The sequence below is a fragment of the Dipteris shenzhenensis genome, chromosome 5 (genome assembly GCF_047967505.1).
Source record: "Dipteris shenzhenensis isolate YYH24624 ecotype China chromosome 5, Dip_SZ_1.0, whole genome shotgun sequence".
Taxonomy (NCBI): Eukaryota; Viridiplantae; Streptophyta; class Polypodiopsida; order Gleicheniales; family Dipteridaceae; genus Dipteris; species Dipteris shenzhenensis.
Genome location: NC_141600.1, coordinates 27,064,743 through 27,077,394, shown reverse-complemented (window position 1 = coordinate 27,077,394; position 12,652 = coordinate 27,064,743). Strand labels below are relative to the sequence as shown.

Genomic DNA, 12,652 nt, shown 5'->3' with positions numbered 1-12,652 from the left:
TGCTACCCTGTCGTGTCGAGCTCGTACATTGGCCACTCGTAGCTAGGGACTGCATGGGACTACGCTGACCACTCGTAGCTGGAGAACCGAGTCTCGACGGCACAGGAGTACGTCGACGGCTCGCTGAGACAGAAGGACCTCCTGACGGCATGGGGGAAGGGGCATAAGACGGGATGGCAAAAGGGACATAAGACGACATGGGGAAAGGGGCATAAGATGGTACGAGGGAAGGGGCATAAGACGGTTGTGCTGACTCTGCTGGGGTGATCTCCGGCGGTGTGGGGTGGGTTGGAGTCTATAGTGCCGACTCCTAGGGAGTGTTTAGAGTACCCGTCATATACCCGTATAACTCCGCAGGACTAGGAGGGTGCCCTAAAAGGTTATATAAGTCCTTCCAAATAGATTCCCGGGGATCAGGTGAGCTAGAAGCGCTTCCTAGCCACATGTTGAACTGGAAACAAGGAAAACAATCTATTACTGATGAGCTGAGAAGAAAGGGGAAGAAAAGAGAGGCTTACTGTCAGAGCGCGTCTATAGCGGCGTCTGATTTGCGTGTCTATAGATGCGTCTACCAGAGCGTCTAACTACTCGTCTAACAGAGCGTCTAACAAAGCGTCTAACAAAGCGTCTAACAGAGCGTCTATAGACGCGTCTGTGTGTGTCTGCAACAAGCCAGACACGCGGTTAGACGTGCTTTTAGACGCGCCCTCAGACGCGCCTATAGACGTGCTCCGACAGATGAGATTTCTAAAAAGTAGAAAAGGACATTGCGCTCGACACAAAAACGTGACACTGATACCCAAATCATGCGCTTCTTGGATACGAGAAAGTACAAAACTGGAGAGAGCAAACTTCCAAACAAGATCAACTGCAAAAAGACTTACTTGGATAAAGGTATGGAAGGTTTTTCTTTCTTTTTCAAAGTTGCTTCTTCTCCTTGTTCGTCCTCCTCTCCTTTAAGCTTAGAAGTAAGTGTGGGTGCCTTTCTCTTGAGTATAAGCTTGGAAGTAAGTATGGGAGGCTTTCTCTTAAGCTTCGAAACTATGGATCTACTAATAAAGAAGGAAGCAAGCCACACGAAGTTTAATTAATGTAAAGAAAAGCAAAGCGAGCGGCGCACCAAAAAGCAAGTTTAAAAGCCGCGTCTATAGTCGCGTCTATATGCGCGTCTAAATACACAGAGTAGACGCGCGTTTAGATGCGCCGTTAAACGCGATGTTAGACGCGACGATAGACGCGATGTTAGACGTGACGATAGATGCAACACAGAGTTTAAATTAAACATTTGAAGAAGAGCAAATTTGGTGGGTTGTTTGTTTGTAGTATGTCTCCATCTTCAACACGTAGCTCCAGTGAGAATGAATCCCTCCGTATCCACCATCGCGAAATGTGGTTAGACCAAAAAGTCAAATGTCTGTGTGATCGATGTCGAGGAAACATGTATCGTGCACGCAGGATTACACTCAATCATATCTCAAAGTATGGAGAATGGGATGTGACCGTAAACAGGGTAAGGGTTTGTAAGTTAAGATTGATTGAGATACCTATGGGTGTTCATATGTTTGAGATATGATCCCGTTTTAATTTGATACAGGATGCAGTGCCACACCCGCATATGTTACCCTATGCCCGTCGTGAGGAGGCGAAGCGTCGGCGATATGAGGTGGGATCTTCAAGAGGGACCGTTACGGATGCATGGAGTGATGGTGATAGTAGCCTTCCGCCATTACCTCATGAAGCCGTGGAGGAGGAGGTGTTTGATGATATGGTGCAGGATTTATATGTCCATCAAGGGAGGGATAATAACATGGAGCAGGATGATATTTTTACTGCAGCATCGACTCCACTGTTTGAGGGGTGCACATTCTCTGTTCTACGTGCCTCCCTTGAGTTACTAAACTTGCAAACCATCTATGGATGGAGCAATGCAAGTTTGAATGCATTACTCAAGTAAGCTTTAAAGTCGATTTTGCAAGCATGGTGAATTATGCTAGTGGGTCAATTACTCGAATTCTTTTCCTCATTTATGGTCTTCACGTGTAGGCTATTGTGTAAAATGCTTCCAAGGGAGAATAAACTATCGACCTCAAGAGATATGGCAAGGCAACATGTGACCTCTCTTGGAGGATTAGATTACAAGCACATCCATGCATGTGTCAACTATTGCGTTTTGTTTTGTGGACTACATAAGGATACAAGAGAGTGTCCTACTTGTGGAGAGGCAAGATATAGAGCAGATCTCAAAACCTTGGACGTGCCTCGTAAGGTATTGCGACATTTTCCCATAATCCCTCGCATCCAACATATGTTCAAGTGCAAATCTATTGCAGAGCTCATGTCATGGCATTCCTCCCATCGATCAACCGATGGCAAGTGGAGAACTCCCATGGACTCTCCTGCATGGAAGCATATTGAAGACACATGGCCAAGCTTCAAGGAAGAACCTAGGAGCTTGAGACTTGGATTGGGTATGGACGGTGTGAACCCATTTGGTCTCAAAAGCACGTCTTTCAGTGTATGGCCAGTGGTATTGGTGAATTACAATCTTCCACCCTCTATGGCTATTAAGAAAGGACATGTCATGCTGTCCCTTCTAATTCCAGGGAAACATAAAGTCAAAAACCCTGATGTTTATTTGGAGCCTTTGATTGATGAGCTAGAGATACTTTGGAGAGGTATCGAGGTGCATGATGTGAGCAAACCTCCCTCGTCACGAGACTTCAACTGCAAAGCAGTCTTGATGTGGACGATGCATGACTTCCCAGGCTATGGCGAGTGTTTAGGTAAGCATTGCATTTTTTAATTATGAATAGGCAAAGGATGTGGCACTCTAAACCCACCTTCCACTCTTAATTGCATCTATTGTTCAGGTCTCACTACATCGGGTTACCATGCATGTCCTATTTGTGGTCCTTCGCTAGTTGCCTCATGGGCAGATGCATTGAATAAGGTCATCTATGAGAATCACCATCGATTTCTCCCACCTGATCATCCTGGATATGTTGCCCCTTGGAATGAAGTCCTCCCACAATCACTCACCGCGGGAGATTGGATGAGAATTTGGGACGGTTCCATGACTCCTCCACCACTTGGCATGAGCCGGTAAGGGTTTGTAACTATTGGCTGGAAGTAAAGATTGGCTATATTGGCTAAAAGTAAAGATTGCATGCTAACACTTTATTTTGTTTAGATACTCCATCTTTTATCGTTTACCATATTGGTCCCACCTCAAGATCAATCACCTGCTTGATCCCATGCATATCTTCAAGAATGTGGCATCTACCATTTGGGAGCATTTGAATGGGACACGAGATTCGGCAGGCATAAGGGAGGATCTACGTACCACAGGGAGGATGCGTGAAGCTTGGCCTCAAGAGAGACCAAATGGGCGTGTTTTTTTACCTCGTGCATCGTGGATGTTATCAAAGCTAGAGATGGCGACGGTGAAGCGCGCTATTACTACAATTCGTACTCCCACTGGATGCATGAGGTGTTTGAAGGGAGCCTTTACAAAGAGCAAGAAAAGAGGTGTAGAGCAATTATATGGCTTGAAATCTCATGATTGGCACAAGATGCTCCAAGTAAGTATTTTATATGCATAATATCTTTTTCCTTTCAAATTTGTGAGTGAATAGCTATAAGCAACTAATCAACCACCTCCTCGCGGGTTCAGTTCATACTACCTACTAGCATTTCACGTAGTGCATCGAAGGACGTGAAAGATTGTATTTACAAGATGGGCGAGCTTGTGAGGTATGTGAGCTCAAAGGAAATAGATCCCACCACGCTTGAGAATGCTCGAGTTATGTCAGTGGAGGTGGTTTGTTTAGTGGAGGAGACATTTCCACTTCTATTCTCACAAGCCAACTACATCTCATAGTGCATTTGGTGGATGAGATTGCTATATGTGGTACTATACATGCACGATGGTTGTTCTTCCTCGAGAGCTTCATGAAGACCTTGAAGGGCTTCGTGAGACAAAATGCAAGACCCGAAGGTAGCATGGCCGAGGGTTGGTTGGTACAAGAGTCACTTGTATATATTTCTGAGTTTCTTGTTGATGTGGATAGCTCTCTCCCACGACTATGGAGAGATGATGAAGACCTAAGGATGACCTCTATTGTGCCTCAAGGAAAAGGATGCAACAAAGTAATAGACACGGAGTTGCATAATAGTATCAACCTCTTTTGCGTGCTTAATAGTGATGTGATGAAAAGATGGGTGACAAGATACGAGGATGCAAAGGCAAGAAGACAAGAAGAAAGGGCCCTCTTTCGTACACACCACGGATCTCGTGTGCCATACCCTCAGCATCTAAGAGCACTTCCAAAGGATATTCATGTGGATTGGCTACTTGATGAAATGGAGAAAGCAGAGAAAGACAAGGGGATGCATATCACAATGGAAGAATGGGAGTATGCTAGGGGATGCATGAGCAAGGTCGGTATATAGAATGTTATGCATAAGTTAGGAGCTTTTTATAATCTAGATTGCTTATTTAATTGATTTTTTCTTAGTGTAGTGTACTATGTTCAATGCTCTATGGTGTGAGGGCAAGCATTTTCGAACACAACGGATTAATGATAAGATAAACACACAAGATTGCGGCGTCATTGCTAGCTTTTAGGGAGCCAATGGAGCCATGGATGATTATTGTGGCATAATCCAAGATATTATTATGCTTGACTTTCGACACTTCTTTGTGTATGTTTTGGATATAAAGTGGTTTAAGGATGTGGTGGAAAGAGGCCCTAATGCAACAATCAAACGCCATGCAAGTGGCTTTGTAACTATTGACTCCACAAAGTTTTGGCAAAGTAGGAAGGACACACTAGTACTACCGCAACAATGTGAACAGGTAATGTGCACACATATAAAAATACTCGCTTTTAAATATTTGATGCAAGAAAAGTAACATGATTGTATTTGTGTTTGAATTAGGTTGTCTATCAACCAATGGTGGATAATAATAGATGGTGGCATTTCATACCTATTATGCCATGTTCCAAAGTGATGTATAGTACATTTACTAATATGGAGCGTATGGAGGATGATCATGGCCATGGACGTGATGATGACCGTGATACAAGAGAGGAGGATGATCATGAGATAGGAGATATAGATATTGAGGCCATTACCCGTGAGGACAAGCCTACCATTCGAGATGCTGATTTCGATGAGCACATGAGTGGCACAAGTAGTAATGGGTTGAATGTATTTGTAGATCTAAACACTTGTTTGGATTTTGAAGTAGATAGTTTGGCAAGGATTGATCTCATTGAGGATGAGATTGAACCATAGCCCCATAATTGATATTGGCAAAACTATTTTACATATTGTCTCATTCTCTTCATCTCACTTAATTCTTGTATATGTGGGCTTGCAAAAAATTATGTGCTTTGGTAATCATGGGCAATGTTTGGAAAGCAATGATATACACCAAAATCTCACTTTCTGTATTCTCTGGTTTGCGTCTATTTACGCGTCTAAATGCATGTCTGATTCTCAGTGTAAACATGCTAATAAACGCGTAAATAAACGCACAAATACACGCGCAAATAGACGTGCTAATAAGCGGGATGTTAGACGGGCCCGTATTTTCTCAGCTCAGATGCGCACGTAGACACGGTAATTTACGCGCAAATAGATGAGCTTTTAGACGCGCATTTAGACACGCCCGTAATTTCTCTACTAGAGCAACGCCTATAGACGCGCCCGCTATTTTGCGCATCTACCAAGCGCGTCTATAGTTGCTTTGAGTTGTTGTGTTTGTCACGATATAGACGTATCCCATCGACATTGGAGGGCAAACGTGGACTAAAAACACACTTGTGTGGAGTATTAGTACATGGATACCAAATCTTTTGTGATGTATGGATTGATAGTTTGCATGACCATGATAGTAACCACGTTGTTATATCAATCATGAAAGTAATAAGAAAGGTCAGAGATGCTCAATTATGGATTGATAGTTTGCATGACCATGATAGTAACCACGTTGTTATATCAATCATGAAAGTAATAAGAAAGGTCAGAGATGCTCACGGATGTTTACCTAACACATTGTGAATACAAGCTTATAATTATTGGAGAGAGAATAAGAATAAATATATATTTGCTTTATGCTCTATGCTGGTTGGTTTGAAAATATTTGAAGAAGTGGAAGTTGGCTTTCTTCTTGTTGGCCATACACATGAAGACATAGATCAAATCTTCAGTGTTATCTCTGGTGACTTGAAGGCAATGGATGTTTTGACAATGGAGGATATGCTATTTTGAATTGGGAAAAAAATTAGAGGTTCTCGCAAGGAAGAATCAGAAGTGGCTATCTTAGAGAGGATGGTAGATTGGAGAGCATTCATAGAGCCACATTTACAAATAGGAGATGATGCCCTAATAGGACACACAAATCCACACTACTTTCGGTTTCACATGCATAACAATATTCCAGTGATGGAATGGAAGCATTACTCAGTAGATGGAGATCATTTATGGAGTGAGTCATATGCTTTATTACAACGAATAATTCCATTGGAGGAAACTAGATTTGTTCTTGCAAAAACCAAATCACTTGACATAGATGAAATGAAAGGCTTGAAAGCCTTCATTAAACATCTTCAAAGTATGATGCAGAAATATCTTGAGCAATCAACTAAGAATTTGGAGACAATTAAATCAACTGAAGCACTTATCCAATCTTTAGAAAGATAAGAAAACTTAATGAGCATTGAATATTATGAATCCCTTTGGCCGGAACAAGCTAGGTCACCAAGTTTTCCTTTGGATATAAATATGTTAGTAGATATGGAGGAAGCAGAGGAATGCCTTTTACCTCGAAAATATTGTGGCAGGAAGGGAGACAAACCCTTACCAGAGTTTATACCATCTAATGAGATTAAAGAGGGTCTATTTGTTGCAGTTTGAGCATCTGATCTAGGTTCAGAGTTGGATGACCAAGGTGGCCCAATTTGGGTTGCAAAGGTTGCTAAGATAGAAAGGGATGACAAGGGAACTCCTATAACATTTACAGCTTTATGGTATGAACCAAAACCATTGAAAAATCTCCGGAGAAGATATACAATAAAACAACTCTATGAGGGATGCTTGCAAAAGAAACGTGAATGGGTTCCAAATAATGAGGGATTAACAGAGGTGGAAGTCAGTAGCATTATTTATTGCTGAAAATCGAGGACACAAAGTTTTAAAAAGAAGCATGGATACAATGTTGAAAAATGTATCACAATCCCTGCTGATCCAAGTTGTGTCCATATTACACATCATTTAGCAAGACTTGACCCATTAAGCGCGAATACATTACATGAATCTGATGACTCTAAACGAGATTCAGATGCATAAGATAATGTTTTGTATGCTTTTTTCCATACAAATGGTGTATCTATACACTACCAATAAGATAATTTATTGTATGGTTTATTTTTCAAAAAAAGGGTGTATCTATACACCACTTATATATTGAATTCAACAAACTCTTTTTTTTCAAAAAAATGGTGTATCTATACACCACTTATATGTTGAATTCGACAAACTCTTTTCATATGCTGTCATATTTTCACTTCATAGTGTTAAAATTGAACTAGAGTTAGGAGACTACTATTATTATTATTATAGTTATTGGATGGGGGCACCATGCACAAGTTTGGGAATTATAGCTTCACTAGCCATTTTTTTAAAAATTATAGGTCACCACTTGACTTTTTAGCTTAGTAAGGCCATATTTGTATAGAAGTGACACATTTAGTGCTCTAGAAAACCCAATTTTTGAGCTCACCAAGTGAAGTTGAGTAGGAGAGAAAGTCTAAAAATTTTGAATAGTGTGTTGTTTGTGAAGCAGGAAGGCAAGCGGAGAGGCAATCGAGCAATGCAGCTATGTCCCCAAAATTGTTTCGGAAGCCAAACAATTGTTCAGAAGTGGAACTCTACGAACCAGAATCTAGAGCCCCACAAGCTGTCAAGGAAATCCACTACGGAAACGAAAGAAGATGACAGCAAAGAAATTTTTTCACAGGAAACCCACTAATGAAATGAAAGATGATGATAGCAGTAAGCGGTTGCTAAGCAAATGTATTCACGAATTAGCCAGTAGGACAAACGTTGCAAAAGAGTGAGCGACGGAATATAGAAGGCTATAAAACAACACAATGAACGAAAATTAGAGGCGCTCGTCGTTCGTTTACCCCTGATGCTCATTTCTTTCGCAACAACCTTATTTGAAGGCCGGGTGACAGGTGAATCAACGATCTGAGGGCAAACCTTGGCAAGACCTTCCAAAACGAAGCATTGCAGAAGATTAAAAAAAATAAAGAAAGACGCAGAAGACAAGACAAGCTTTTCACAGAAGGCCGCAAGAAAACCAGAAGTACCCTTCACGAAGGCACCGCTATCGGTGTCCATGTACTTTGCAGAAGCCTCCATAGCAAACACAATCAAGCTTCAGAAAAACACGAGTCTCAATACGTTTCGTCAAGCAAAGTTCCTCTTTTATAGGCAAAGTGAAGATGAAGGGCAGCACGTTAATCTGCTCCAATTGCCCAACCAACACAAGTCGCAATAATTAAGCAGAGCAAACGTGTCGAGTTTTCTGAGTCCGCCTGCTCTCGTAAATCCTATAATGATCCCAATTCATTCCGAATCCATAGCATGGACAGACGTAAAACAAGCGCCATACCTATGATCCAAACAAAAATTCATCCAACAATGAATTCCACAGTCCAGAAAGGCGCCATCAAGCTTCGAAGGCGTTTAAGTTTTGAGCTGGAACATTCTCTCCACTCTACAAATCTCTCCAAATCCCGCACTGAAGCTGATGCGCAATTGATTTGCTTGAATTGAGAGCAATTAACGTGGAGAAGACGACGGTGCTCTTCACTAATCCTTCGCAACTATGCATGCAAATGCATGGCACAAGTGGATTATAGAAATGTACCAACAAAACCCCTAAATATCTGCTTTGCCAAAACCCAACGGGTGCTATAAGGCTACCCCGAGGGCAGGCCAAAAAGGACACTTTATGTCCTATTGAGCTACCAAACTAGTGTTAATTTAGACATGAAACTTATAAAATAATGGACACATCCAATAGATAAATGTTTAGTGGATCAAGCATTTCAAGCGCGGGCTCGGATTTTCAAAGAAATCTGCCTTCGCTCGGGATGGACAGATAGGGGGTGGTTATATGGCTCGGATTTTTCAAAGCATTCTACCGTCGCTCGGGATGGACAGATAGAGGGTGCTTACATTGTGTCCATCTTTCGAAGAAGCTAGAAATTTCAAGCATAGTGGGACGATTGGCGGGCAGATGCTGCGTGCACCTCAGTGCTAACCCGGCTAGCTGCGCAGCTTCTTCTTTGGTCATCCTTGGTCAACTGAAAACGTTCAGCACCCTCTTTGGATAAGCTGATTGGACCCATGACACCAGAGTGCGGCCTTCTTGCACAAACTCATCGCAAATCGGTCGCTTCCCTGTGAGAACTTCCAGCATGATCACCCCAAAGCTGTAAACATCACCTTGAGTACTTGGCCTCCGATTGAATCCATATTCTGCAGATACGAAACATGAAATGGTGAAACGCTGTTGACAGAAAAAGCTCATCTAGACTCGGAGAAATAAATGGTATACGTAGCGGCATATTTCAGAGTCAATAGTACCCGGAGCGATGTAGCCGATTGACCCTCGCAGCAAAAGCGATGTCGATTGCTCATAATTTCTGCTACTGATGAAGAGCCTTGCAATCCCAAAATCTGATATTTTTGGTTCCAAATCTGCATCAAGAAGAATGTTTCCAGGCTTCAGGTCGCAGTGCGCGATGTTCCGTTCGGGATGGTGATGGTGCAAGTATGCTAACGTATCTGCGACCCCCGCGAGTATGTGCAGTTTTCCCTGGGTGCTCAGTTCTGCCAGCCGGTGTTCTCCATGAATAAAATCTTCGAGACTGCCGTTGGGCATGAGCTCCAAAATAATGGCTTTTGTATCTAAGGTGAAGTAGCATCCTAGCACTTTCACTATGTTTCGATGCCGCACCTTGGACAGTATCGTCACCTCTTTCAGGAATTGCGTTTCAGCGTCCAAGGCAACCTCCTGCTTGAGGACTTTGACAGCTACTACTACTTTTCCTCCACAAAGAGCAACTTGGTAGACAGTGCCAATACTACCCGCCCCTATCAAGTTTTCTTCCGTACAGCTGGTAATGAACTCATTGCCGTTCACGACAACTAACTCAGGATGCCGTCTGAGGAGGACGTTGCATATCGACCGACGTTCCGCAGTGGAATTAATACGTGTCCTTGAAACCCAAAAGGCCAGGATGAAGATCATGATGTTTTGGCCCGTACAGGGGTACTAATATTGCACTCTCGGTCCACGATCTGTCCACACAATCCCAGGTTTCCTGCTAAATTTGTAATGGATGAAACATTGAACGGTGCTGTGTCTGGAACGGGTCCCTTAAACTGGTTGAAAGATAGGTCGAGCAGAATCAAACTTCGAAGATTTGCTAGATTACCCGGCAAAACGCCAGTGAGGTTGTTGTTGGAGAGATTCAGTTCCTGTAATTCAGCGCATTCGCTTAAACTGGAAGGAATATTTCCCGACAAAGCATTGTTTGAAAGATTCAACGAGAGCAGCTGTTCGAGAGATCCAAGCTGGCGCGGTAAAGCACCACTTAACCTGTTATGGGATAGATCTAGGTTCACAAGACCCAAAAGAGCTCCGAAACTGTCGGGAATTGTACCTGTGAAACAGTAAATCTATTCAGCCACGACGGAGCAAGCGGTTAAGAAGTTCTGCGGTTTTAGTTCACATCATACTGGAATCGTGCAGGTTGAAAACCGGCGGGAACGGATATCCAGCGTAGGATTGACCGGGACGAAATTCAAATTGAAAACAAAAGTCGAGCGCAATACTCACCCGACAGATTGTTGTAGGAGAGATCCAAATTCTGCAAGGCAAGGGAGGTAGAAAGATTGAGCGGAGTGCTTCCGTTGAACATGTTTCTTTCCAAGAAGACGTTAATGAGCTGCCCACCAAGCCAGTGCGGAAGCTTTCCCTTGAAAGAATTCAGGAAAAGATCAAGGTAAAGAAGGTTATATTACTCCAGTGGTTGAAACCATCGCGAACCGTCCCTTCGAAGTTATTGCCCCTAAAGACAACAATTGTAAATATGTGAGGTTGTAAAATGCTGTAAGGAAACGAATGTCTCCGGCTAAGCGGTTGTAAATCATGCTAAGTTTCATCAAAGCTGTGCAATTGGCCAACGTTACTGGGAGAGGGCCACTCAATCTATTTGATTTGAGATAAAGAGTTGTCAAATTTTGAATCCCTCCAAGCTCATTCGGAACACCTCCAGAGAGCTCGTTCTCACCAAGCTCAAGCTGTGTTAGAGCCGAACAGTTTCCCAGAGCAATTGGAACAGTGCCAGTCAAACGGTTTCTCCACAGGTAAAGAACTTGCAGCTTTCTGAGGTTTCCAAGCTCGAGAGGAATGGTCCCGGTGAGGTTGTTTGAACTGAGGTCGATGAGATTGAGAGCCGTGCAGTTGGCCAAGGATGTCAATGGGACAACTCCCGTCAATGTGTTAACCGAAAGCACAAGCATTTGTCGGTTTTGAAGCCTGCCAAACTGATCAGGAATGCTTCCAAAGAGCTGGTTATTACCGAGACCAAGATTTCCAAGTGCCGAGCTGTTGTTTGGAATGATTCCCGTGAGTTGGTTTTGAAAAAGCTGAAGCACTCGCAGGCGTTTCAGCTTCAGGGGGAATGCTTCCAACCAGAACGTTTTGGAAGAGTCCAAGTGATTCTAAGGGGGAACAGTTCGCCAAGGCCGATGGGAAAGAGCCATTTATTCCATTGTTGTTAAGCTGAAGCTCTTGCAGTTGCTTGAGCTTACCAAGCTCTGAAGGAACCCCCCCTGTCACTCTGTTCCAAGACAGATCGAGGCTGTAGAGAGATGTGCAGTTCCCCAATTCAGATGGCCGGCGGCAGAGACACTTCCACCCAGATTGAAATTCGACAATCGCGGGCGGCGGACTGACCACACGTTGTTGATGTTGGCTGCAAAGTACTCCACTCCAGTTTTGCTTACAAGCAGAAGCTGAATTCTTATCACAACGGATGCTATTATTATGGTTCTCCCAGTTCGAGAGTCTCTTGAGAGGGTCAATGACGGCATTCTTCAAATCCAGCAACACTTTAGCGTCTTCCAATGCAGGCACACAACCAGTACTTGTAGATTGCGCCGTACCAGCACTGATCACGGTCGTTACTATCAAGAACGGGAGGAGCAAGCTGCAAAACGCAACGAATAATATAATTCGTCCACATGAATGGTCATCCTAACAACAAGCTGCCAGTGGAGACATCTAACAACAATACATCTAGATGGCTGTGCAACGAACGATATAATTGATCGGTCATTCTAACAAGATCATGGAACAAAAATATAACAGAGGATCTAGATGGCTGAGCAATCCATAACACACCTGACGTTAAGGAAAGTCATTAGAATTGAGATGATGCCGCAACGTATGAACCGTAAATGAACGTGCGGAAGACCAACTCTTGAGATACCGTTGCAAAAATTGTAGCTCCAACTTTGCCTTGGGTTGCAATACTTTTTTTTCTTCTTTTTTTAAAGAAGC

At 43.0% G+C, this 12,652-nt stretch overlaps 1 pseudogene; it reads right to left on the bottom strand.

Annotated features, from left to right (window-relative positions):
• Positions 1-7,937: 7,937 nt before the first annotated feature.
• Positions 7,938-10,333, bottom strand: LOC147901808 (receptor-like serine/threonine-protein kinase At1g78530; annotated as a pseudogene).
• Between the last annotated feature and the right edge of the window lie 2,319 nt (positions 10,334-12,652).